At 34.4% G+C, this 25618-nt stretch overlaps 1 pseudogene; it reads right to left on the reverse strand.

Moving 5' to 3' along the window:
* Window positions 1-915: 915 nt before the first annotated feature.
* Window positions 916-1472, reverse strand: LOC107498760 (annotated as a pseudogene).
* Window positions 1473-25618: the final 24146 nt, after the last annotated feature.

Below are 25618 nucleotides of genomic sequence, written 5' to 3' on the forward strand. Positions count from 1 at the left end.
TTTCTATTCAAAATTGTACTGACTATTCTAGCCAATACAATTAGCCAAGAAAAAAATAAAAAAAAAACATACAGATTGGAAAGGAAGAAATTAAACTATATCTATTCGCAGATGACATGGTCTTGTATATAGAGAATCCTAACGTATACACACAAACACACCCTAACCCTATTAGAGCTGATAAAAAAGTTCAGCAAGGTTACAGGATACAATATCCAGTATAAAAAAGTTCAGCAAGTTTACAGAATACAATACCCAATATAAAAATGTTTGCATACACTAGCAATGAGCAATTTTTAAAAATTACAAGTAATTTAAAATTCATTGCAGGTAATTTTTAAAATTTTATTATTCAGGGTGTGTGTGTGTGAATGCATCTTTATTGTGTATCAGGGCTTACATTATCGACACCAGTCAACATCACCAGCCACTCATCTGCCATCCTTCTCTGTGTGACCAACTTCTGTAGATTCTAAGCTTAGCCCAAGACATCAGGATCAAGGAAGAAAAAATAAAAGCCCTAGGTTGCATCATGACTCCTACTCTATCTCTGTCTTTTAAAAGCAACACCTAAGGTCTCTGAACACTCACCCACACATAACAGGTCCATGCAGGAGACCTGAAGCTCTGCTAGAGAGAATACCTTGTATGCCAAAGCTTTTTCTTTTCCCTATCAGAAAACAGCTGGCTTCTAGAGACAGATGTGGAATTAAAGGGTATCTCAAGGACTAAGCACAAACCTGTTGTTTTCCAACTGTGTTATGAATCTATTTATTGCTTTATTACATGTTTTTCTTACATTCAAAAATGGTTCTAGAACTCCAGACCTTTATCGTGTCCTGAGCACTCACACACAGTGAACTGAAAAGCCTCCTGCCAGCAGATGGGAGGCCTTCACAAATCTAAGTTCTTTCTCTAGAAGTCCTGAGTCTGGGCACTTTCAGGAGTTTGAAGTTTTGTGTGGAGATTGTATATGTAATTGAGTGTTTATTTGAGGAAACTTTCACTGGTATTAATCTCCATCAAGGTCAAGTTATCCAGTTTGGCATGTGTTTTCTGATGTCTCACAAAGCTGTCAGAAGACACCCAAAGTTTGGCTATGCTGGTGTCCCACACATTCTTGATCAGGGGCTCACCTGCTTTTGGGACATTGTCTGAAACATAATTTAACAAGAGTTTTTAAGTCCCAAGTAGTAAGGGCTTGGCATAGAGGTTAAGTGTTTCTTCTTCTCACTCATGATCCCTAATCTTCTCTAACTTTTCCACATCCATCCACTCCAGAGGAAGCAACCAACACTTCTTTGTTTCAGGTTAATTGCCAGCCACAGAGGCATTTCCACCGGTAAGCCACGGTTAAAGGGTCCCAGGTCCCACCTCCCTGCCCCCATGAAGTAGGTCTTGTCCAGACAAAGGTTCTGGATAATAGTCACTAGTTCCTTCTCAGCCAAAAACTCCACCTTGGCTGCATTCATGGATGCACAAACTTCAGGCTTGGGATTCGCCACTGCCTCCAGCCCCTCAACATCTTCAAGAAGGTGCTGTGACTGTGACTTTCCTGCCACCATGTAGGGCTTGAACCCCATCATTGCAAGTAATTTTAAAGACCAAAAATTTTAAAAAAATACTCCATTTTCATGGGTTATAAAACTTAACATCATTAAGATTACGAAGTCCCAGAATTGATCTACTTATTCAATGCGCTATCAAAATCACGATGACCTTTTCTGCAGTAATTGAAAAATAGATCCTTAAAGGTATATGGAAATGAAAAAATAAAATACAAAACAATCTTGAAAAAAAAGAACAAAGTTGGAGGACTCAGACCTTCTCATTTTAAAACTTACTACAAGATAGTATGGTACTGTCAAAAATATATAATATAGATCAGTGGAATAGAATTGAAAGTCCAAAAAGAAACTCCCACAGTTATGGTCAGATGATCTTTGACAATGGTGTCAATACAATTTAATGGGAACATAGTCTTTTCTATAAATGTTTCTGGTAAATGCATATCCACATGCACAAGAATGAAGTTCGACTTCTATCTTATGCCTTAAAGAAAAATAAACTTAAAATATGTACAGATTTAATTGTAAGAACTCAAACAATAAAACTCTTAAAAGAAAACATAGGTGTAAATCCTTATGACCTTGGATTAGGCAATGGTTTCTTAGATATGATACCAAAAGTACAAGCAGCAGCAACAACAGAAGAGATAAGCTAGACTTCATTAAAATAATTTTCTGCTTTAAATAATTCTATCAAGAAAGTGAAAAAAACTACCGAGAAAATATTTTCCAGTCATATATCTGATAAAGAATTGTATCCAGAGTATATAAAGAACTTTGCAACTAAAAGATAAAAAGGACAAATAATCTAATTTAAAAATTGGCCAAAGATTTGAATAATAATTTCCCCAAAAGAGATATGCAGGTGGCCAGTACGTACATAAAAAATATTTAACATCATTAATCATTATGGAAATGCAAAGCAAACAATGAAATATCACTTCACATATAGTAAAATGGCTCTAATCATAATGACAGACAATAACATGTATTGACGAGGATGTCAAGAAATTGGAATCATCACATATTGCCAATGAGAATATAAAATGGTACGGCTGTTTTAGAATTGACAATATATATCCAGCAAAAACTCACACATAAATATTAACAGAAACATCATTCACAATAGCAAAAAAGTGTCCATCGATTGTGATAAACACATATGGTATATCCATATAATAATATTATCCAGCCATAAAAAAGAATAAATCACTGATACATGCTGAAACATAGACAAACTTTGTAAACATTCTAAGTGAAAGAAGCTAGACAAAAGCTCCATGTTGTATAATCCCATTTATATGAAATGTGCAAAATAGTCAAATCCATAGAGACAAAAAGTAGACTAGAGTCTTCCAGGGGATGAAAGGAAGAGGAATGAGGGGTGACTGCTAATGAATTCAGGGTTTCCTTTTGTAGTGATGAAAATATTCTGGAATTAGATAGTGATGATGGTTGTACAATTTGGGAAATATACTAGAAACTATTGAATCATACTATTTAAAATGGGGGATTTATGGTATGTTAATTACATCTCAATTTTTTTTAAAAAAAGCATAGCCTTATTTTTGGCAAAGAAAGTGAATTTGTAATTTAAAGCTTCCAATTACCCAATTGCTTGTCTAGTAAATTATCTTTAATAATTAAGGAAAAGTAAAAAGAAAAAAAAGTCCTCTTCCAGAAACTAGGGGGGAAAATAACCTCCAAATGGTTTTATCGGATCAGGATAACCTAGATACCAAAACCTGTAGGTACATTATTTAAAAGTTTAATTATAGGTAAAGCTCTGTTATGAATAGAGATAAATATAAAACATTTTCAAATAATATTCATCAACATATAAAAAAGATAAACTGTCACAAATAGTTTATTTCAGTAATGCACAGTTGTTTTAACATTCGAGAAATAAAAGCAAAAACTTGAACAAATATTTGTAAATCCATGTTCATACCAGCATTATTCACAATAGCCAAAAGGTAAAACCGACTCATTTATTCATTGATGGGTGAATGGGTAATCACATACAATGGTATACACATACAATGGAATATTATCCAGCTTTAAAAGGGAAGAAAATTCTGACACATGCTGCAACATGGATAAACCTTGACGATGTCATGCCAGTTGAGATACGCCAGTCACAAAAAGACAAATATTGTATGATTCTACTTATGTAAGATACTTAGAGTAGTCATATTCACAGAGAAACTGAAAGTGGTTTCCAGGGGTGGCAGTAGCAGAGAATGGGATGGTAGTGTTTAATAGTTTATGGAGTTTCAAATAAGGAAGAGGAAAAAGTTCTGGAGATGAATGGTGGCGGTAGTTGCACACCAGTTTGAATATACTTAATGTTATAGAATTTTACACTTAAAATAGTTAAAATTTAAATTTTATGTTTTATAATTTTGCCATAATTTAAAATAAATTTAGGAGTGGGAAAAAATAGCATAGATTATAGAGGCTTTGTTCATCACTCTTGCAACCAAATCAAAGTTGTGACTGAAACACAGAGAAAACAGCAAGCAAAGTCACCTGGGATTTAGATGAATGGAAGCACTACAACTAGGAAAAATAATAATTAATCAACCTGCAATGGTAGAAGGTAGGAGGTGGCAAAGAAGAGAGGCTGCCCGGTCCGGAACAGCTGAGTGGGACAGAGGCTGCAGCAGTGGCAGCTGGCAGCTGCAGACACCTCTTAAAGAGGCCATGTCTGAGAGCAGATTTTGTGGTGTTGGACCTGCTCACTCTCAGAACCAGAGCCGGGTCAGCTGCACAGGGACCACTAGGGACTTACAAAGGGACATCGAGTTCTAGGAATGAGGGCTGAAGGTGAGGCTCTCTCCCAGGCAGAGATAATGATGGTATCCATCATTCCTATATTGAGCCATTCTCATCCCAAGGTGTAGACACAGCATCACCATAGCCGAGATATCATCAAACTGAATGATCCTCTGCCCAGAGGATTCCCTGAAACTCTGCCTCCCCCAACTCGCAGCCCCATTCAAGCCACATCCAGTTGTGTCCTTGGGGAGTCCGGTGCTCCTAGCTGAGCAGTGCCAAGACTCACACTGGTGGAAGCTGGCATCAGTTTCTGGCATGGCCTCTTGAGGCAACTATAAGCACAGCATCTGTGGAATCTTTGCTGAATCTTAACAGGTGACCCAAGAGGGACACAGGCTGGGGCTAATCTTGGCCTGCTGCTGAACCCCTCTCAGGACTGTGCCATGGGACACCTAATACACGAAGCCATGCTAATAAGACCAAGAGATTTAAGAGCTTTGATTAGTACATAGAAACAAAAACAGAAAGGCAGCCAAAATGGGAATACAAAGAAGCAGAAATCATATGAAAGAACAAAACAGAGATCCAGGAACAATGGAGTCAAGCAATCTAACAGATCCAGAGTTCAAAACACTGATTAAAAAATGCTCATTGAACTTAGTGGAAATGTAGATGAACTCAGTGAGAACTTTAACAAAGAGATAAAAAAAACATAAAATGGAAATGGAAATTATAAAAGGAAACCAGTCTTAAATGAAGAACACATTATCTGAGATAAAGAATATATTAGAAGGAATCAACAGAATGAATAAAGAAGTGGGTTGGACCACCAATATAAAGGATGGGGAAGTCAAAAACACTCAATAATAATGTCAAGAAAAAAGTCAAGAATATGATAATGATTTAAGGAGCCTATGGGACAAAATTAAGTGTAACAACATCCATGCCATAGGGGTACCTGAAGGAGAAGAGGGAGAACAAGAAGTAAAAATTTATTTAAAGAAATAATAATGGAAAAATTTCTTCACCTGGTGAAGGAAATAGACATACAACCCCAGGAAGCTCAGAGAGTCCCAAACAAGTTAAACTCAAAGAGGCCCATGCCAAGATGCATCATAATTAAAATGCCAAAGGTTAAAGACAATGAGAGAATCTTAAAAGCAGCAAGAGAAAAACAGTGAGTTACCTACAAGGGCGCACCCATAAGATTGGCAGCTGATTTCTCAAAAGAAACTGTGTAAGACAGAAGGGTTTGGCACAAAATATTTGAGGTGATGAAAACCCAGGATCTACTGCCAAGAATACTTTATTCAACAAAGTTATCATTTAAAGTCAAAGAACAGATTAAAAGATTTCCAGAAAAAAATAAGTAAAGGAATTCATTAACACCAAGCCAATATTACAGGAATTGCTGGAAGCACTTCTTTAAGAAGAAAAAATCATATATTAAAAACACGAATAATGAATGGTAATAACAACATTACAAGTACCTCAAGTGGAAGTTAATTAAGTGCTCCAACCAAAAGATAGGGAAGCTGAAAGGTTAAGAATACAAGACCCCTACATATGCCGCCTACAAGAAACTTGCTTCAGATTAAAAGACACACGCAGACTAAAAGGAAGAAGATGGAAATTGATATTGCTTTGATGGACCTAGAGGGTATTGTGCTGAATGATATAAGTTAGATAGAGAAAGGCCAATATCACACAATTTTACATACATGTGGAATCTAAAGAACAAAATAAACAACAACAACACAAATATAAACAAACTCAGAGAAACAGAATAATTTGAGGCCTGCTAGATGGGAGGGTGAAAATGGGCAAAGGGGTTAAGAAGTACAAATGGATTGTTACAAAACAGTCATGGAGAGATAAGGTGTAGCGAGGTAAAAGTGTTGAACAATGTTGCAATAAATAGGTAAGGGGGAAGAGGGGACTAGATTTAGTGGGGTGATCATTTGTGAGTTATATCACAAAGATCTCTAATCACTGTGCTGTAGAACTGAAACTAATATATTATTGTATGCCAACTATAACTGAAAAAAATCTCATTGAATTGTACAATGTAAATACAAGCTACTGTCTATAGTATTTCAATAAAGCCAGAAAAAACATTTTAAGAAAACACACCTGCAGACAAGCAGAGAATGGCACAGGAATCAGGGCCAAGTTGTTACCTATTAAACTATGTGATCTCTGTCAATGGCTTATAGCAGGTATAATATTTGTCTGAGATGATTTATATGTGAACTTAGAATCATATTGACATCTTCTCCATAGACTGTTTTGAGGATCAAATTACATAATACAAGTTAAAAAATCAATCAATGCAATTCATCTCATTAACAAGAAATAAATGGAAAAAAACTGTGACTACCTCAATGGATGTAGAAAAATTATTTGATAAAAATTTAACATCCGAAGGAACAGATAGGAACTTTCTCAATCTGTTATAAGGTATCACACAAAAAACAAACAAACAAACAGACAAAACTATTGACCTAACAACGTAATTAATATTGAATTATTGGCTGCTTCCCCCTTAGATTGGGAATAAAGCAAGGTTACCCACTAAGACTAGTTCTAAAATGTACTAGAGATTCTCATTAGTGAAATAAGGCAAATTTTGAAGAGTAACAAAAGTAGTAGGGTTATAAAGAAAGAAACAAAATTGTCATTATTCACAGACAACATGATTGTGCCATTGCAATGCACTCTGGGAAAAACAGTTTGGATCAATCGTATTCTCATATGGTAAACAACTCTGGTCCCCTACCTTACAGCATAGTTAAAATTTAATTCCATATAGGTCTTACACTGAAATGTAAAAATTAGAAAAACAAAATGAGAATATTTTTAGTGCTTTTGAGGTAGAAAAATATTTTTAATAGGATATCAAAAAGCACAAGCCATAAAAAATTAACAAAAAATATTTCTTTAAAATTAACAACTTCTGGTCTACAGAAGACATCACTAAGAGATGACAAAAAGCAATCCACAGGAGATTATCTAGTGAGCAAAATCTCCTTTTGGCGATATGTAAAGAATGTCAGAAATCAGTAAGATGCAAATGGCCCAATTAAAAATAAACAAGCAAAAGTCTACAGAAGCATTTTGAAAGAGATGATCTTCAAATGGTCAATAAGCAATTTCATGGTGCATGAAGGACATACAAACTAAAATCTCAATTAGGTACTACTACATAATCACTAGAAGAGCTAAATGAATATGTTAGTGGGAGTATAAATTGGTACAACCTCTTTGAAAAGCTGTTTGGAGTATCTACTAAAGCAGAGCACCTGTAAACCCAGTAATTGCACCCCTAAGTATATATCCAATAAAATTGTATACGTGTATATACAAAAAGTCATGTACGACAGACTTCAGAGTGGCATTATTTGTAATAGCTAAAAATTTAAAACAATCCAATTATTTAACAACTGTAGATTTGGTAAATAAATGGTACTATAGGAATAAAACAGAATTAACCAGTACTACGCAGAATACAATGAATGAATCTTACAAATATAACACTGAGCAAAGGTGCCAACAGTAAATAATATATACTATATTGTTTCAGGCATGTGATGAAGCCAGTTTATATCAGCTTGTGAGAGCCGATTTTGTATATTTATTCTCAACTCCACACTTAATGATGTCTTTTTGGTAGCTTAAAATTAGCCATGATAGGATTATTTATTTGACAGCAATTGTCAAGTATTACAAATTAGGGCTCCTCCCTCCCCCACCCCTTAGAACTGGTTGTTAGATATTTACTAGTATATCAATGTATTACTCCAAAACAGGTATAACTATTCTACAGTGAGATAATTCATAATAGTGGTTACTTAGGGGAGAGAATAATAACTGAGAGAGCATTATGTAGTTTTCTGAGGTGCTGGTAGAGTTTCATTTTTCATTTAAATAGAGATTCATCTATTATGTGTAGCTACAATTGATTCACTTTCACTGCTGTATGGTATTCCATTGAAAGTATGCCACAATTTGTTTATGCGTTATCCTGTTAGTGGACATTTGGGCCAGTTGGGGCTCTTAAACATCTCTACCTCCCAGTGCCTATAAGCATGCCTCTCTATAAGCATGCCTCTCTAATTATTGGTTACACAAGTGTCCAAACTTTATGACAGTCACCAAGCACATAAAATTAGTGCATTTTACTGTATGTATATTATTAAAATATTTTAAAGTATATTAAAATTTCCCAATGCAAATATTATTATATTTCATATTTCTTTAACACCTTCACTATCTTTTCAGTGCTTCTAGGATTAAAACCTTCAAAACATTTTACTTCTTATCCTACCTTTCCTTCTTATTCCCAATCTTAATAATCATTTGTTAAGTACTATTATTCCTTTACATAGTGCTGAATTTCCTTTACATATCTCTCTCATCATTGCTTTTTCCACTTCTAAATCACTGGTATAAGCTTACATGACTGTGGACAAGCTGTTAATCATTTTTTAAAATTAATTTTACTAGTTTCAAGTATGCAATATGTCAGTTAAACATATAGTTTATAAAGTGATCCCCCTGATTACTCTTTCTCTCCTAAAAATTATATTAATGCTAACTACATTGCCTATGCCATGCTCCCCATCCTTGTGCCCATCTACCAATTACTAATTTGTACTCTTTAATCCTTCACTCCATTCTCCCAGCGTCCCATCCCTCCTCCCTTCTGGCCATCACCAGTTAGTCCTCTATATTTGTGAGTCTGTTTTTGATTAATTTGTTCATTTTGTTCCTCAGATTTTGCATATAGGTGAAATCATATGGCATTTATCTTTGTCTGACTTTTTCATTCAGTATAATAACCTCTAGGTCCATCCATGTCATTGTAAATAGTAAGAGTTCATTTTTTTAATGGCTGAGTAATAGTCCATTGTATATATGAACCATAAATTCTTTATCCAATCATCTGTTGATAGGTATTTATGTTGCTTCCATATCTTGGCTATTGTAATATGTACTGCCATAAACATAGGGGTGCATAGATCTTTAAGAATTATTGGGGTTTTTTTTTGATAAATACCCAGAAATGTAATTGATGGGTCAAAAGGTATATCCATTTTTAATTTTTTAAAGAAACCTCCAGATTGTTTTCCATAGTGACTGTACAAAGTTGAAGTCCAACTAATGGTATATGAAGGTTCCGTTTTCTCCACATCCTCACCAACACTTGTTCTTTGATTTATTGATGATAGTCATTCTGACAGGTGTGAGATGATATCTTATTGTGAATTTAAATTACATTTCTCTAATGATTAATGACCTTGAGCATCTTTTCAGTCTATCAGACATGTGTATTTCCTCTTTGGAGAAATATCTGTTCAGGTCTTCTGCTCATTTTTTAATTGGATTATTTGGTTTTTTGTTTGTTTTTGTTGTTGAGTTGTATGAGTTCTTTATATATTTTGGGTATTAATTCCTTATCAGATGTATCATAAGCGAATAATATCTTCTCCCATTTGAACAGTTATCTTTTTGCTTTGTTGATGGTTTCCTTTGCTGTGCAAAACTTTTTTAGTTTCACGTAGTCACATAGGTTTATTTTTTTTTTGTTTCCTGTGACAGAAAGGATACGTCCAAAAAGAAATTACTAGAAGCAATTTCAGAGAACTTATTGCCTATGTTTTCTTCTAGAAGTTTTATGGTTTTGTGCCTTACATTGAATTCTTTAATTCATTTTGAGCCTGTTCATGTATATAGTGTAAAAAGGTGGTCCAGTTTCTTTCTCTTTTTTTGTTGCATATATCTATTCAATTTTCCAACACTATTTATTTAAGAGACTGTTTTCATCTCATTGTACATTACTGCTTACTTTCTCATATATTATGTGAGCATATAGGTATAGCATTATTTCTGGGCTCTCTATTCTGTACCTTTGATCTGTATATCTGTTTTTATGGCAGTACCATGCTGTTTTGATTACTGTAGCCTTGTAGTATAGTTTGATATCAAGTAATATGATACCTCCAACTCTGTTTTTCTTTTTCAAGATTGTCATGGCTATTTGGAGTCTTTCATGGTTCCATTTATATTTTAGGATTATTTGTTCTATCTCTCTGAAAAATGCCAATGGTATTTTGATAGAGATTGCATTGAATCTATAGATTGGTTTGCATAGAATGGTCATTTTAATAATGTTTATTCTTTCTATACATGAACACAATATATGCTTCCATTTATTTATATCTTCTTCAATTTCCTTTTTCAAAGACTTATAATTTTCTGAGAGCAGGTCTTTTACCTCCTTGGTTAATTTGATTCAAAGGCATTTTATTATTTTTGATGCAGTTGTAAATGGGATTGCTTTCTTAATTTCTCTTTCCAAAAGTTCATCATTGGTGTATAGAAATGCCACAGACTTCTGAATATTAATTGTGTCTCCTGGTACTTTACTGAATTCCTAAGGATCAGAGTGGAAACATTTTTATCCTTTCCCTATTAAGTGTGATGTTAGCTGTAAGCTTGTCATTCGTGGCCTTTATTATGTTGAGGTATGTTCTCTCTATTCCCACTTTGCTGAGAGTTTTTATCATAAGTGGATGCTGGATTTTGTCAAACACTTTTTTCTGCATCTATTAATATGATCATATGATTTCTATCTTTTGATTTGTTAATGTGGAGCATTATATAAATTGATTTGAAGATATTGACCAACTTTGCATCCCAGGAATAAATCCAACTTGATCATAGCGTACAATATTGCTAATGTATTGCTGAATTCAGCTTGTTAATGTTTTGTTGAGGATTTTTTCATCAATGTTCATAAGAGATGTCGGCCTATAGTTTTCTTTTCTTGTAAGGTCTTTGGTTTTGGAATCAAGGTAATTGTAGCCTCATAAAAGCAGTTAGGGAGCCTTCCCTCTTCTTGAATTTGTTGTAAGAATTTGAGAAAAATAGGTGTTAATTCTTCTTTAATTGTTTGGTACAATTCACCTATGAAGCCATCTGGTCCAGGACTTTTGTTTTCTAGGGGGTTTTTGATTACTAATTATATTTCATTGGTGGTAATCAGTCAGTTTAGATTTTGTTTCTTCTTCACTCAGTCTTGGTAGAGTGTAAGTTTTTAGGAATGTATCCATTTCTTCCAGATTGTCCAATTTGTGGATATTTAATTGCTCATATTATTTTCTTATGATCCCTTGTATTTCTGTGGAATATAGTTATTTCTCTTCTTTCATTTCTAATTTTATTTATTTGAGTCTTCTCTTTTTTCCTTGATTAATCTGGTTAAGGGTCTTTCAATTTTGTTTATCCTTTCAAAGAAAGATGAATGGTTTCATTCATCTTTTCTGTTGTTTTTCTAGACTATTTTGTTTATTTCTGCTCTGATCCCTATTATTTCCTTCCTTCTACTCACACTGGGCTTTGTTTTCTGTTCTTTTCCTAGTCCTTTTAAGTGTAAGTTTAGATTGTTTATTTGAGCTTTTTCTTATTTCTTGAGGTAGGCCTGCATTGCTATGAATTTCCCTCTTAGGACTGCTTTCACTGTGTCCCAAAGATCAGTCATTGTGTTTTCATTTTTATTTTTCTCTAGATATCTTTTGATTTCTTCCTTCATCTCATTGATAACTGATTCCTTGTTTAGTCACATGTTATTTACCCTTTATGTGTCTGTGTATTTTCCATTTTTTTGTAGTTCATTTCTAGTTTTATACCATTGTGATTAGAGAAGACAGTTGATAGTATTTCAGTCTTCTTAACTTAATTGAGACTTGATTTGAGTCCTAACATGTGATGTATCCTGGAAAATGTTCAATGCTGCTTTGGAGTGAAATGCTTTAAAAATATCTATTAAATCCACTGGATCTAGTGTGATTTTTAGACCCATTGTTTCCTTGCTGATTTTCTGTCTGGAAGATCTGTCCATTGGTGTCAATGGGGTATAATAGTCTCTTACTTACGAGTGCATTACTGTTGATCTCTCCTTTTATGTCAGTCAATATTTGCTCTACATATGTCGGTGCTCCTGTGTTGGGTGTGTATATGTTTACTAGGTCCATGTCCTCTTGATTTATCAATCCCTTCATCATTACATAATATCCTTCTTTGTCTCATTATAGCCTTTTTTAAAAGTCTATTTTATCTGATATAAGTATCACCACTCCAGTTTTTTCTTCCTTTCCTTTTGCATGAAATATATTGTTCCATTCCTTTACTTTGTCTGTGAGTGTCATTTGATCTAAAGTGCATCTATGTAGACAGCATATACATGGGTCTTATTTTCTTACCATTTGGCTACCCTATGTCTTTTGATTAGAGAATTTAACTAATTTACATTTAAAGTGATTACCGATCGGTATAAATTACTGCTATTTTATTATTCGGTTTTGATTTTTTATTTTTTACTCCTTTTTTTTACAAAAGCCCCTTTAACATTTCTGTAATACTGGCTTGTTGGTGATGAATTTCTTAAGTTTTTTGCTGTCTGGGAAGCTCTTTATCTCCCCTTCTTTTTTAATCAAAAGCTTTGCTGGGTAGTGTATTCATGGTTGTAGATTATTGCTTTCTGCCCTGAATGTTTTCTATTGAAAGTCAGCACACATTCTAAGGGGGTATCCTTGTTAATAACTAGCTGCATTTTTCTTGCTGTTTTCATGATTCTCTTTGTCTTTAACCTTTGGGATTTTAAGCATGATGAGTCTTTGTGTGGGTCTATTTGAATTCCTCTTGTTTGGGATTCTTTGTGCTCCCTGAACTTTGCCAGGTTAGAGAAGTTTTCCATCATTATCTTCAAATAGATTCTCAATCCCTTGCTCTCTCTCTTCTTTGGGTACTCTTGTGATCTAGATATTGTTACACTTCATGTTGTCCACGAGGTCTCTTTAATTATCCTCATATTTTTAAGTTCTCTTTTTCTTTTTACTGCTCTAATTGGATGTATTCTGCCATCTTGTTTTTCAGTTCACTGATTCGATTTTCTGCTTTATCCAACCTACTGTTGAATCCTTCTAGTGTATTCTTCATTTCAGTTATTGTATTCTTCACTTCTGCCTGGTCCTTTTTTGTGTTTTTTTTTAATGTCTTTTTAATGCTTATTGTCTCTATGTTGTGGTTCTCATTGTACTCATCATTTCTCCCTCTAAGTTCATTGAGCACCCTTACAACCATTATTTTGAACTCTGTCTCTGGTAAGTTGCTTGCCTCCATTTCATTTAGCTTATTTTCTGGAGTTTTCTCCTGTTGTTTCATTTATGTAATGTTTCTTTGTTTTCTCATTTTATTAGCCTCCTTATATTCATTTCTGTGTGTTAGGAATATTTGATTTGTCTCTCAGCCTTGGCCAGATGGCCTAATGTGGAAAGTATTTTGTGTGGTCCAGCAGCGTACTCTCCCTGATCCCCTGTCCTGGGGGCTCTGGATGTGATCTTTGTGTGGGTTATGTGTGAACTTCTGTTGTAACTAAGTCTTTATTAGTGCTACTATTTCAGTAGATGGGATTAATGCTCAGGTTGACTAATTGTGGGAATTGGCTGTGCCCACAGTGTAAGCATTACTGTGTGGAAACTGCCCCACTGTGTTAGATTTGCCCTAGCCAGCTTGTATGCTTGTTGAGACCATCCTTCGTGTTTGCAACTTATAGGGATAATCAGAAGTTGCTCTGCGGTAACCTAGTGCCAGCGTCCAAGTGCATCGGCCAGTAAGCCAAGGTTAGCTGCTGCCTTTGATTGGTCGGGGATACTTGGTGAGAGCTAAAAAGCAATCCACAGATGGTCGTTGCCTGTGACAGGTAATTGTAAGAGACAATGTTTTAGGCTGTGGTTCAGTTATCACTTATCCATGACCTAAGGCAGGTTAGCAGAGGGACCAGTGCTCCTCAAGGACTGACACTACCTGCCCATTGCTCATAAATCTCTGAAACTGGAAGAACAACTAGGTAATATGCATGTTGAGTGGTGCAGAGACCTTGGGAGTCTCCTGGATCTATCAACCAAACTTCCCCCTGCCATGGCAATGTCAGTTTATATGCCAGTGCTGTCTCTGTGGCTCCCTGTACAAATTTCAGGTTATAGCAAGGCCAGCTGCTGCCCACCTCAGGCCTGCAAACACTGAACTCTGAGAATTACTGAACTTTGTGAGTGTGAGCTTGTGGTCCACCACTGAATGCTTCTCCCAGATGAACAGGCATAGTGTGGACCGCACTAACTCAGTGCTGTTGCTTGCTGTTGAATTTGTGATTGAAGGAAAGCACAGGATGGCAGTGGGCTGCCTGGGAGCAGGCTTTCCATTGGTAATTTGAGTGTTAGGTGGGGCATCATCTTAGTGAGGCACTGGGCCATCAGGCCTACACAGCACCAGATTTGCTGCCAGCTCCAAGAATGTGGGCTCCCACCAAAGTCAGATATCACTGTATGACATACTGTCATCTGTGGTGGGCCCATAAAATCTCTGAGATCTGCCCAAGCAATACCGTATCTTGTGCTGGCAGCAATGATCTGTCACTGTATTCCCTGAACTTTGCTCACTTCGAGATCTGTTGATTATTTTATAATTTTGTTGTACTTTCAGTGCAGTCCTGGAAGGAGGCGAACTCTGCTTTTACCTAGTCTGCCTTTTTCCTCCCCCTTCGCTATTAATCATTTTTAAAACCATCTTCTAGCCTGTAAACTTCCCTCTTGGCCTTTATCCCACCCACTGTTGCCAGATCAATCTATCTATCACTCTCTTGGTCAAAAAAATTGAGTCAACATAAAATGGTGAAAATAGGTAAATATCAGCTATTTTTATGGTATTCAATATTTATCTTTCAATACTCTCTGTTATCCAACCAACATTACATATAATTAAAATTGTTGTTATTCCTTGGATACTTTTTTTTGTATCTTGAAAAATGTTTTTCTCCCATGTAGCCCACCTTTCTTTCATCTCTATCTGTAAAATCTTTGGCTAACCTTCAAAATACAACTAATTTATTTATTCTACCCAGGACATGGTCAGAGCACCTAGTTAGTACTCAATAAATATTTAATTGACTATCTTACAAATAATAAGCCATAGGACTCTACAATTTCTTTCTGGGGAAAAAAATTCTTTACAGCATGTGTAGATCTGAAATTCTCTCTTGAGTTTAAGGGTTCAAGTTCGATTTGACAGTTTTGGTAAGGCGGGCGATGGAAGATAAGCTTGTGTTATTAAAGAGAGTGAAGTACTTATTATATTTCATAGTATGTGGAACAACTCAGAATCACAGCCAGATGGTGTAATGTTTTTCCATCTGGATGAGGACTAGTATAAGAAGCTAGTGAATTTATAAAGTTAGAAAGGATCCAGGAGGGATTTAAGTGATACATACACTATTCATCCCCAAATAGATGAATCCCAAAGAACCATAGTTCTTAAAAAATGACAAAATCATTGCTAGAGAGTATCAGCAAAGAAAACATCAGACACAACAGATTTAACAATGTTCTGACCCACTCACATAACTCAATGGCACAAGGTAACAATATTTAACTTTGAATAATGTTTAAAGACACTTCTGATTTTGTTTAGCAGAAATCATCATTCATCTCCAAGGAGAAAAGCACAGATGTCCAGCCATTAGCATAATAGAAGAATTGCTTGAAGAGTTATATAACATTGGTGCTTTTAAAATTCTATTCAGCTTAACATTTAAAGTTGGAATAGGGCCAGAGGATTCTTTGCTACCATTACATTTTTATTTACTTATATTTTACTTTTTAGAATAAAAATGTTTAAACCTACAAAGAGTCAAAAGATTAATATAATGAAGAGCTATATACATTTCACCTAGATTCACCAATTGTTGATATTTTGCCACCTTTCATTAACATTTAACTTGCTATCAGAGGAAAACAAAAACAAAATATAAACTTTAAAATAATTATAAAATTATGTGCTAATGATATTACAACGTAAACAAGCCTGGAATTTTCTGAAGACATAATGCATGGCAAGCAATGATGTTGAGTTTATACATTTTTAAAACTATTTTGTAGACCGTCAGGTTTAAAAATACAACTTAGTACATATGCTGATTTCTTCCTCCAGCTCAGTACAGATTCATGCACAATTAATGGTGCAGCACAGTAGGGAACAGATGAAATGAAAACAACAAAAACCACACCACAATTATTTATTTACATACCCAATTGTCTCACCAAAGGATTTAAGATTTCTTTCAAAAAGACATGCTGTACTAAAGGATACAAATGAACACTTAAGGGGATTGGTATGATAGGGAAAAAATAAAACAGAGGCAATATTGGAAAGGCAAAGCATAGGGTCTTATAAAATTAGAACAATTTGGCTGTTTGCTTTTTAGTGGCTAAAGAAAAAGTAAACATGATAATGAACATGACTCACAGAGCCCATAGATAGAAAAAGTGAAATTTTTCCTAGTAACTTGCTTGCTTATTATCTATAAATCTGAGAACAATTTCTTCTGTGGGTCCTGATAGAGAGGATACTGTGGGAAGCAGTGAATGACACTCTTGACCATGCTTTATGGTAAGATATGACTGTGAGTTCCATTGGTTTTTGCCAATTTCCTCAGGCTCAGTAAATAGCCTAGAGCCCAAATAGTATTAGGCACTAAATAAAGCAACCCAAAGATCCAGCTCTGATAAATCCTACACCCTGACTCTAAGGTAACATTTAGGAAATCCAGAGCAGACACATAAACCAGAGTATATGGATGGATTAGTCTGGAGAGAAAAGGTAGGGGGAGATTGAAAGTTCATAAATGAGGTGTAAAGATTTTCTGGGTAAAAATATTGATTTTATATCAAATTGTATGTTGAAACATTCTAACTCTCCAAAGAGGAAGAATGCAAGAAATGCTACCCTACCCAGTCAGATAATATATAACCTCCTCTCTCTTCATAATAACATATCAAGTAGAATACTTGATAGGAATTTAGGAAAACATACTTTGTAATTACAATTACTACATCTATGTTTGTATACAATGGGCCGAACTAAAGCTAGAAATTTTCTGAAGGAAAATATAACAACCTTATTATCTTTTGTTTTGACCTTCATTATTGAATATGATGGGACAAACAGACCTTGTACAAAGGTTCCTGGCAATAAATGCAGAAATCCATAGAAATTACTAAAGGACACTGTTTTCTTTCTTTTTGAAAACATCCTGCATTCTGTGAATATTTTAATTAGAAGGTTTAGCTTAAAATTATTAGGCCTTCACTAAAAATCGGACTTATCAGAATGCAAAAGCTTTATCTTACAGTACACTATCACATCAGTTACTGTATGTATTCATTCATTCAATAAATATTTGTTGAATCATTATTATGTGCTAGGGACTATTCTAGACACTGAAAGTTGGCAGTGAATAAAATAGTCAAAACTACTGCCTTATACTCAGGTTGGAAAGAAAGACAATAAACAAATATGTCTGACAATAAATACAGTGAAGAAAAGTAAATAAGGTAAAAGATGGATAGAGATGAGAGATGGCAGTCAACTTCTTTCATATAGGATGATTGAGGAAAGTCTTGCCTAATAAGACACATTTGAGTAGAGAGCTAAACGAAGTGAGGAAGTAGCCATATAGATATGTGAAAGAAAAGTGACTCAGGAGAGGGAACAGTAAGTAAAAAGTCCCCAAAGCAGGAGTATCCTTGATCTGGTCAAGAGACAGACAAGAAGGATCAAGGAGAATGAAGAGTAGAGTGACAGGAGCTGAGATCAGGGAGATACCCAAGGACAGAGCTCATATACCATGGCTGGGTGATTGATTTTATGCTAAGGGAAATAAGGCTTTAGGAGTTGAACAAGGGAGTGGTATAATCTGACTTTTTTTAAAGTGGATCACTGGCCTCTGTAAGGAAGTTACTAGATTATTCAAGGCAAGTATGGAGGCAAGAAACTCAGATAGGAGAAACCTATAATAATAATCTAGACAATAGATGATAGTGGCTTGCACAAATATGATAGTAGCGGAAATGTGAAAAAGTCATCAGATCCTGGATATATTTTTAAGGTAGATATAATAAGATTTTCCGATTTTATGTAAGGATTGAGAGATAAAAGTAAAATCAAGCTATTTGGCTTGAGTAACTGAAAAATGGAGTTGTCACTTACCAATATGGGAAATACTGATGCTAGAAGAACAGAACTTGGATTGGGTATGTGGTTGGGGACATTTTAAGTTTGAGGTGTGTATTGCTCAGGATTATGAAGGAAAACAGATAGTACAGTAAGAATTTTTAATTTGAGAAGTATAATAAAGCAACTATTTATAAAGTATACATGTAGGAAAAGCACAAAGGTTAGTACAGTAACTCCAGACTAAAATCTGCTTAAATTTTTATAACTCCTATGCCTGGCAGGGTAAAGAAATGAACGGGGGCTACATAGGACTATGGAAAAGGCTGTGGAAGGTAATGAAAGCTTTCTGAAGGATACAGTCAGTTCTCAGCCACCCCACAGGAAGGGAATCTAGAGAATAAATACTTCAACCTCTTCTCTTCCCTGTTTATTCTCCTGTTGTTACTTCCTATTGTGTAAACCCAAAAGGAAACCAAAAAACAAATAAGCCCTTTAACATAACCCATAGAGTTTAGCTCTACATGGCAGAGAGCAGGGTAAAGAAGGGTAGAGGATAGGTTGGAACAGGCAAATGAATGATATCCCATGCATGCAAGAGAATATGTTGAGCTGGTTAATGGCTGAATGTGTATCTTTTCAGGAGAAAGGTGCCACACTCAATTGAGGAAGATTTTGGTGAAGTCATGTGCCCTGGAACTGTTTGAAGTTATAAATGATGTTGACTAGAGGGAGAATTCAGAAATAGTGTCTCCATCAAACATTATCATTGACTCCAGAACCATTGACATCTTTTGTTATATTAAGAAATAGGTCATGGAATAATTGGCAGTTATGCTACATCCCAACAGCATGCAGCTGGATAAAAAACACTGGTGTTCTTCAGCACAGGAAGCTCCTGATGATACCACCAAAGAAAATTTCATTTTTTGTGAGTCTCTGTGAAAACTATACTTTTTAAAGTATGACATACTTACAAAATGTTTTTGCCAACAACAAAAACTTTGATGCTTTATAGATAGATGAAATTTCATTTAATGCTTTGCCAATCTTTCTGTTTATACATTTTTTATTAAAAGGAACTCCATGCTGAACCCTGAATCATTGTGTTTTATTTTATAAATAAACTTTGTTTTTAGAAAACTTTAGATTTAAAGGAAAAAAATGTGAACATAGTACAGTTTCCGTATAGCCTGCATCCAAATTCTCTTATTATTCACATCTTACATTATTATGAAACATTCATCACAATTAATGAACCAATATCGATACATTAGGATTAACCGAAGTCCACACTTTATTCAAATTTCCTTAGTTTTTACCTAGTGTCCTTTTTGTTTCACTACATTATTCAGGACACCACATTGCAATTAATCATCATGTTTTCTTGGGCTTCTTTTGGCTGTTATATATTTTTCAGACTTTTCTTGTTTCTTTTGACATTCACAGTTTGAAGGAATATTGGTCATGTGTTTTGTAGAATGTTTCTCAGTTGGTATTTGCCCGATGTTTTTTCATTATTAGACTGAGTTTGTAGTATTTTGAGAAGAAGGTCATATGAAATGCCATTCTCATCACATGTAAAAGGTACATACAATTAATGTGACTGATCACTGTCGATATCAATCCTGATCACATGGCCGAGGAAGAGTTTGTCAGATTTCTCCACTGTAAAGTTACTCTTTTATTTCCCCCTTTCCATATTACACTTTGAAAAGCAGTCAACATATGCATTCCACACTTTAGGAGCGGGGAACTATGCATAAATTATTTGGACTTCTTTTGCACAGATTTGTTTATTTTCCCCTATTTATTTATTATTTAAAAATTTATTAAATCAGTATGGACATAAGTATTTATAACTAAGTATTTAATTTTGAGGGTGCTATTGTAGTTTGTATTATTATTTTAATTGATAATTACAATTGTTCCTTGTTGGTATATAGGAAAGCAATTGACTTCTAGATGTTAATTTTGTGTTCTGGGACTTTGCTATCCTCTCTTATTAGCTCTAAGATTTTCTTTTCAGGGGGCGGGGGATAGTCTACATAGACAATCAAGTCATTTGTGAACAAAGTTTTATTTCCTCCTTTCAAATCTATATATACCTTTTCTTTCTTTCTCTCTTCTTTCTCCCCACATCCATGCTATTTTTTGTCTTATTGCATAACTTCCAATATGATGCTTCGATAGGAGTAATGAGAGACAACGTTCCTACTCTGTGCCTGATCTTAGAGGGGAAGTGTACACTGTCTCACTGTTAAATATGATGTTAGCTATAGGGTGTTCTTTATCAAATTGAAAATTTCCTTCTATTCCTAGTTTGTTGAGTGCATGTGTGTGTGTTTTTTATAAATGAGCATTGTATTTTGTTAGATACTTTATCTGCATCAATTGATATAAGCATATGACATTTCTTCTTTACTCTGATGTAGTGGATCGCATTCATTGATATTGAAATGATGAACCAGCCTTGTATACCTGAAATAAATCCTACTTGGTCATTGTGTTTAATTCTTTTTATACAATTTTGGTTTTGATTTGCTAATCTTTTAACACTTTTCAATGTATAGCCTTAGGAGATATTGGTGTGTAGTGTTTGTTTGTATGTGTGTAATGTTTTTATCTGATTTTGGTATTAGGGTAATGCTGTCCTCATACAATTATTTTAGAAATGTATCCTTTGCTTTTATTTTCTGGAAGAGATTGTAGATAATGGGTATTACTTTTTTACTTAAATGTTTGGAGTACTTTGCCAGTGAAACCATCGGGGTCTGGCTCTTTCTTCTTCTTCTTCTTCTTCTTCTTCTTCTTCTTCTTCTTTCTTCTTCTTCTTCTTCTTCTTCTTCTTCTTCTTCTTCTTCTCCCTCCTCCTCCTACTCCTCCTCCTCCTCCTCCTCCTCCTCCTCCTCCTCCTCCTCCTCCTTCTCTTCCTCCTTCTCCTTCTTCTTCTTCTTCTTCTTCTTCTTCTTCTTCTTCTTCGAGAGGTGAGTAATTATTGACTTAAGCTATTTAATAGATAAAAGGCTGTTCAAGTTACCTATTTCTTCTTGTGTGTCTATTGATAATTTTTACCCTTCAAGGAATTGGTCCATTTAATGAAAATTATTAAATGTTGGGCATATTTTTTCACATTATTTCTTTACTATCCTTTTAATATTCATGGAATCAGTACCGATGGTGCCACTTCCATTACTGATATTGGTGATTTGTATTCTCTCTTTTTTTCTTGGTTAACCTGGCTAGGGGATTATTGAGTTTATTGATTTTTCAAAGAAGCCAGATTTTTATTTTTTAAATTATTTCCATTGTTTTCCTGATTTTAGTTTCATTGGTTTTTGCTCTAATTTTTATTTATTTTCTCCTGCTCACTTTAGACTTAAACTGCTCTTCTTTCTCTAGTTTTGTAAGGACAAATGTTATGTTACTGACTTTAAAGCTTCTTTTATAATATATGCATTTAATGCTATCCATTTCCCTCTAAACACTCTTTTTACTAGTTTCCTTATTTCTCCCTCTGTCCTGTGTGACATTACTGTCATATACTATAATATCCCAATATATTGTTTCCATTATTACTTTAAATATTTATCTTTTTGATCAATTAAAATTTTTTAAATATTTTATTTTTCTTAATTTATTCCTTTTCAAGTGTTCTTTCTTTCTCATGTAGATCCTAATTTCTGAACTATATCATTTTCCTTCGGCTTAAACTTATGTTAATATTTCTTGCAGGGCAAGTTTGCTGCTAACAAATTCCCTCAGGTTTTCTTGTCTGAAAAACTCTTTATTCGTATTTCACTTTGAAGGATAGTTTTGCTAGATATAGGATTTTAGATTGGTAGGGTCTTTTTGTTTTGTTTTGTTTTGTTTTGTTTTGTTTTATGAGACTACCATTGAATTGCTGATCCTTATTCCTCTTATAAGTAAGGTATTTTCCCCTCTGGTTTCATTATTTTCTCCTTGTCTTTGTTGTCCTGCAGTTTGAATATGATATACCTATGTGTGGGCTCTCTTTTTCTGGTATTGTCCTTATTATTATTGTCCGAGCTTCATGGATCTATGATTCAGTGCCTGTCATTAATTTAAAAAAAAAATTCTTAGACATTATATTATTATTTCTTTTATGTTCTCTTTTCTCTCCTTCTAGTATAACAATTATATATATTACATCTTTTAAATTGTCCCCAATTTTTATATGTTCTGTTATTTACATTTTTCCCCATTCATTTTCTCTTTGCATTTCAATTTGAGAAGTTCCTGTGAATGGAAGCTGCCATGATAGAGTCATTTATGTAAAAGGACTAAAAGAATGGAGGTCAAGAAGAAGTTGCTTTGTGTTTGTTCCACCTATGAATTTTTAAATCAACTGTGGGAACTTATCTCGTTTTTCTCCAGCTTTATTGAAGTATAATAGAAAATTAGTTGCTCATATTTATATTGCTCAATTCAATGAACATTTTTTTAAATAGTTGATGTAGAACAATATATTAGTTTCAGTAGTACAGCATAGTGTATAGCTCACAAAATGGTCCACCACTAAATCAAGTACCCATCTTCCCCCTTAAATACTTTTACGACATTGTTGATGATTTTCCTTATGCTACATTTTATATCTCCATGACTATTTTGTATCTATCCATTTGTACTTCTTAATCCCTTTGCCCTTTTTTACCATCTCCCCAACTCTGCTCCTACCTAGTAGCCCTCAAAATATTCTCTGTATCTATGAGTTTGTTTCTGTTTTTGTTGTCGTTGTTTATCTTGTTCTTTAGATTCCACGTGTATGTGAAATCACCTGGTGTTTGTCTTTCACTATCAGAATTTCTTCATTCAACAAAATGCACTCTTGTCCAACAAGGCAGTATATTTTTACACCCCCTTCCTTTTAGACTGTGTGTGTCTTTTAATATGAAGAGAGTTTCTTGTAGGTAGCATATGTAGGGGGCTTTTTTTCTTGATAAATATGTTTTTCTGAAGTATTTTTATTTACTCATTTATTTCATGGTAACAATAATGAAATCCAGTAAATTTTATGTGTACAATTTACCAGTAAGGTGTGTGTATGTATGTGTGTGTGTGTGTGTGTGTGTGTGTGTGTGTGTGTATATATATATATATATATATATATATATATATTTCATTGTATTCCCCTCTCATACTTAGATTTTTTTCTGTCAACACACATTTGACACCTTTCACCCCATCTAACTCTCCTCACCCCTCCCACCTCCCTCTGGTAACCACTAGTCTATTGTCCATGTCCATGAATATCTGTTTTTTTTTTGTCCTGCTCATTTGTTGCCTTCAGGTTTCTATCCCACATATAAGTTATATCATGTGACTTTCAACTTTTTCTGTCTGGCTTATTTTGCTTAGCACAATTATCTTGAGGTCCATCCATGTCATCGCAAATGGCACTATTTCATCTCTGCTTATGGCTGAATAATAGATCACTGTATACATGTATCACAGCTTCTTTATCCAATCATTTAATGTAGAATACTTCGGTTGCTTCCTTCCATGTCCTGGCCACTGTAAATAATGCTGCTATGAACGTCAGTATCAATTCTTAGTTTTTTTGAGGAAACTCCATACTGTTGTCCATAGTGGCTGTACCAATTTGCAGTCCCACCAGCAGTATATGAGGGTTCCTTTTTCTCTACATCCTCTCCAACATTCGTTATTACTTGTCTTGTTGATACTAGCTATTTGAACAGGTGTGACATAATATCTCATTGTGGTTTTGATTTGCATTTCCATAATAGCTAGTGATGTTGAGCATCTTTTCACATATTTGTTGACAATTTGTATGTCTTCTTGGGAGAGATATCTGTTCACTTTCTCTGCTCATTTTTTGATCGGATAATTTGTGTATTTTTGTTGTTATTGAGTTGTATGAGTTCTTTGTATATGTTGCATATTAGGCCTTTATCTGAGGCATTGATTGCAAATATATTTTTCCATTTCAATAGTTGTCCCTTTATCTTGTTGACAGTATTTTGCTGAGCAGAAGCTTTTTAGTTTGATGTAGTCTCATTTATTTATTTTTACTTTTACTTCCCTTGTTTTTGAGGTCAAATTCATAAAATCCTTTTCAAGTCCAAGGTCAATGAGCTTAGTTCCTATGTTTTCTTCTACGCACTTTACTGTTTCAGGTATTATATTTGGGACCTTATTCCATTTTAAGTTAATTTTGGTGTGTGGTGATAGACAATAGTCTAGTTTCATTCTTTTGCAGGTGGCCTTCCAGTTCTCCCAGCACCATTTATTGACGAGGCTTTCCTTTCTTCACTGTATATTTTTGGCTTTTTTTTTTTTTGAAAAAATTATTTGCCCATATAAACATGGGTTTACTTCTGGACTCTCGATTCTGTTCCACTGGTCTATGTCTGTTTTGCTGCCAATACCATGCCGTTTTGATTACTGTCACTTTATAGTATAATTTGAAGTGAGGCAGAGTGATATCTCTAGTCTCATTCTTTTTTCTCAGGATGGCTTTGGCAATTCAGGGTCTTTTGTGCTTCTGTACAATTCTGGTGATTTTTTTCTTCTGTTTCTTTAAAAAAACACTGATGGGATTTTGATGAGGATTGCATTAAATCTGTATAATGCTTCAGGTAATATGGTTATTTTAACTATGTTGATTCTTCCAATCCTAGAACATAAAACATCTTTTCATTTCTTTTTATCTTCTTTGATTTCTTTTAATAGGATTTTATAGTTTTATTATATAGGTCTCTCACATGTTTCGTTAGATTTACTCCTAGATATTTTATCATTTTTGTTGCAATTGTGAACAGAATTATTATTTCAACTTCTTTTTCTGATACTTCATTATTAGAGTATAGGAACATTGTGGATCCAGAAATTTACTGTATTTACCTATTTTTTCTAGTAGTATTCTTGTGGAATTTTTAGGTTTTTCTATATAGAGAATCATGTCATCTACAAATAGTGACAGTTTGACTTCTTTATTTCCTATCTGGATGCCTTTTATATCTTTCTCTTGCCCGATTGCACTCACTAGGACCTCAAATGTTATATTGAATAACAGTGATGATAGTGGACAGCCTTATCCTATTCCTGATATTAGAAGAAAGATTTTTAAAATTTTTCACCATTAAGTATAATATTAGCTGAAGATTTGTTGTCTAGGACCTTTATTATGTTAAGGTACTTTCCTTTTACACCAATCTTAA

Source organism: Rousettus aegyptiacus, unplaced genomic scaffold (assembly GCF_014176215.1).
Source record: "Rousettus aegyptiacus isolate mRouAeg1 unplaced genomic scaffold, mRouAeg1.p scaffold_m13_p_9, whole genome shotgun sequence".
In the NCBI taxonomy this organism is placed as follows: Eukaryota; Metazoa; Chordata; class Mammalia; order Chiroptera; family Pteropodidae; genus Rousettus; species Rousettus aegyptiacus.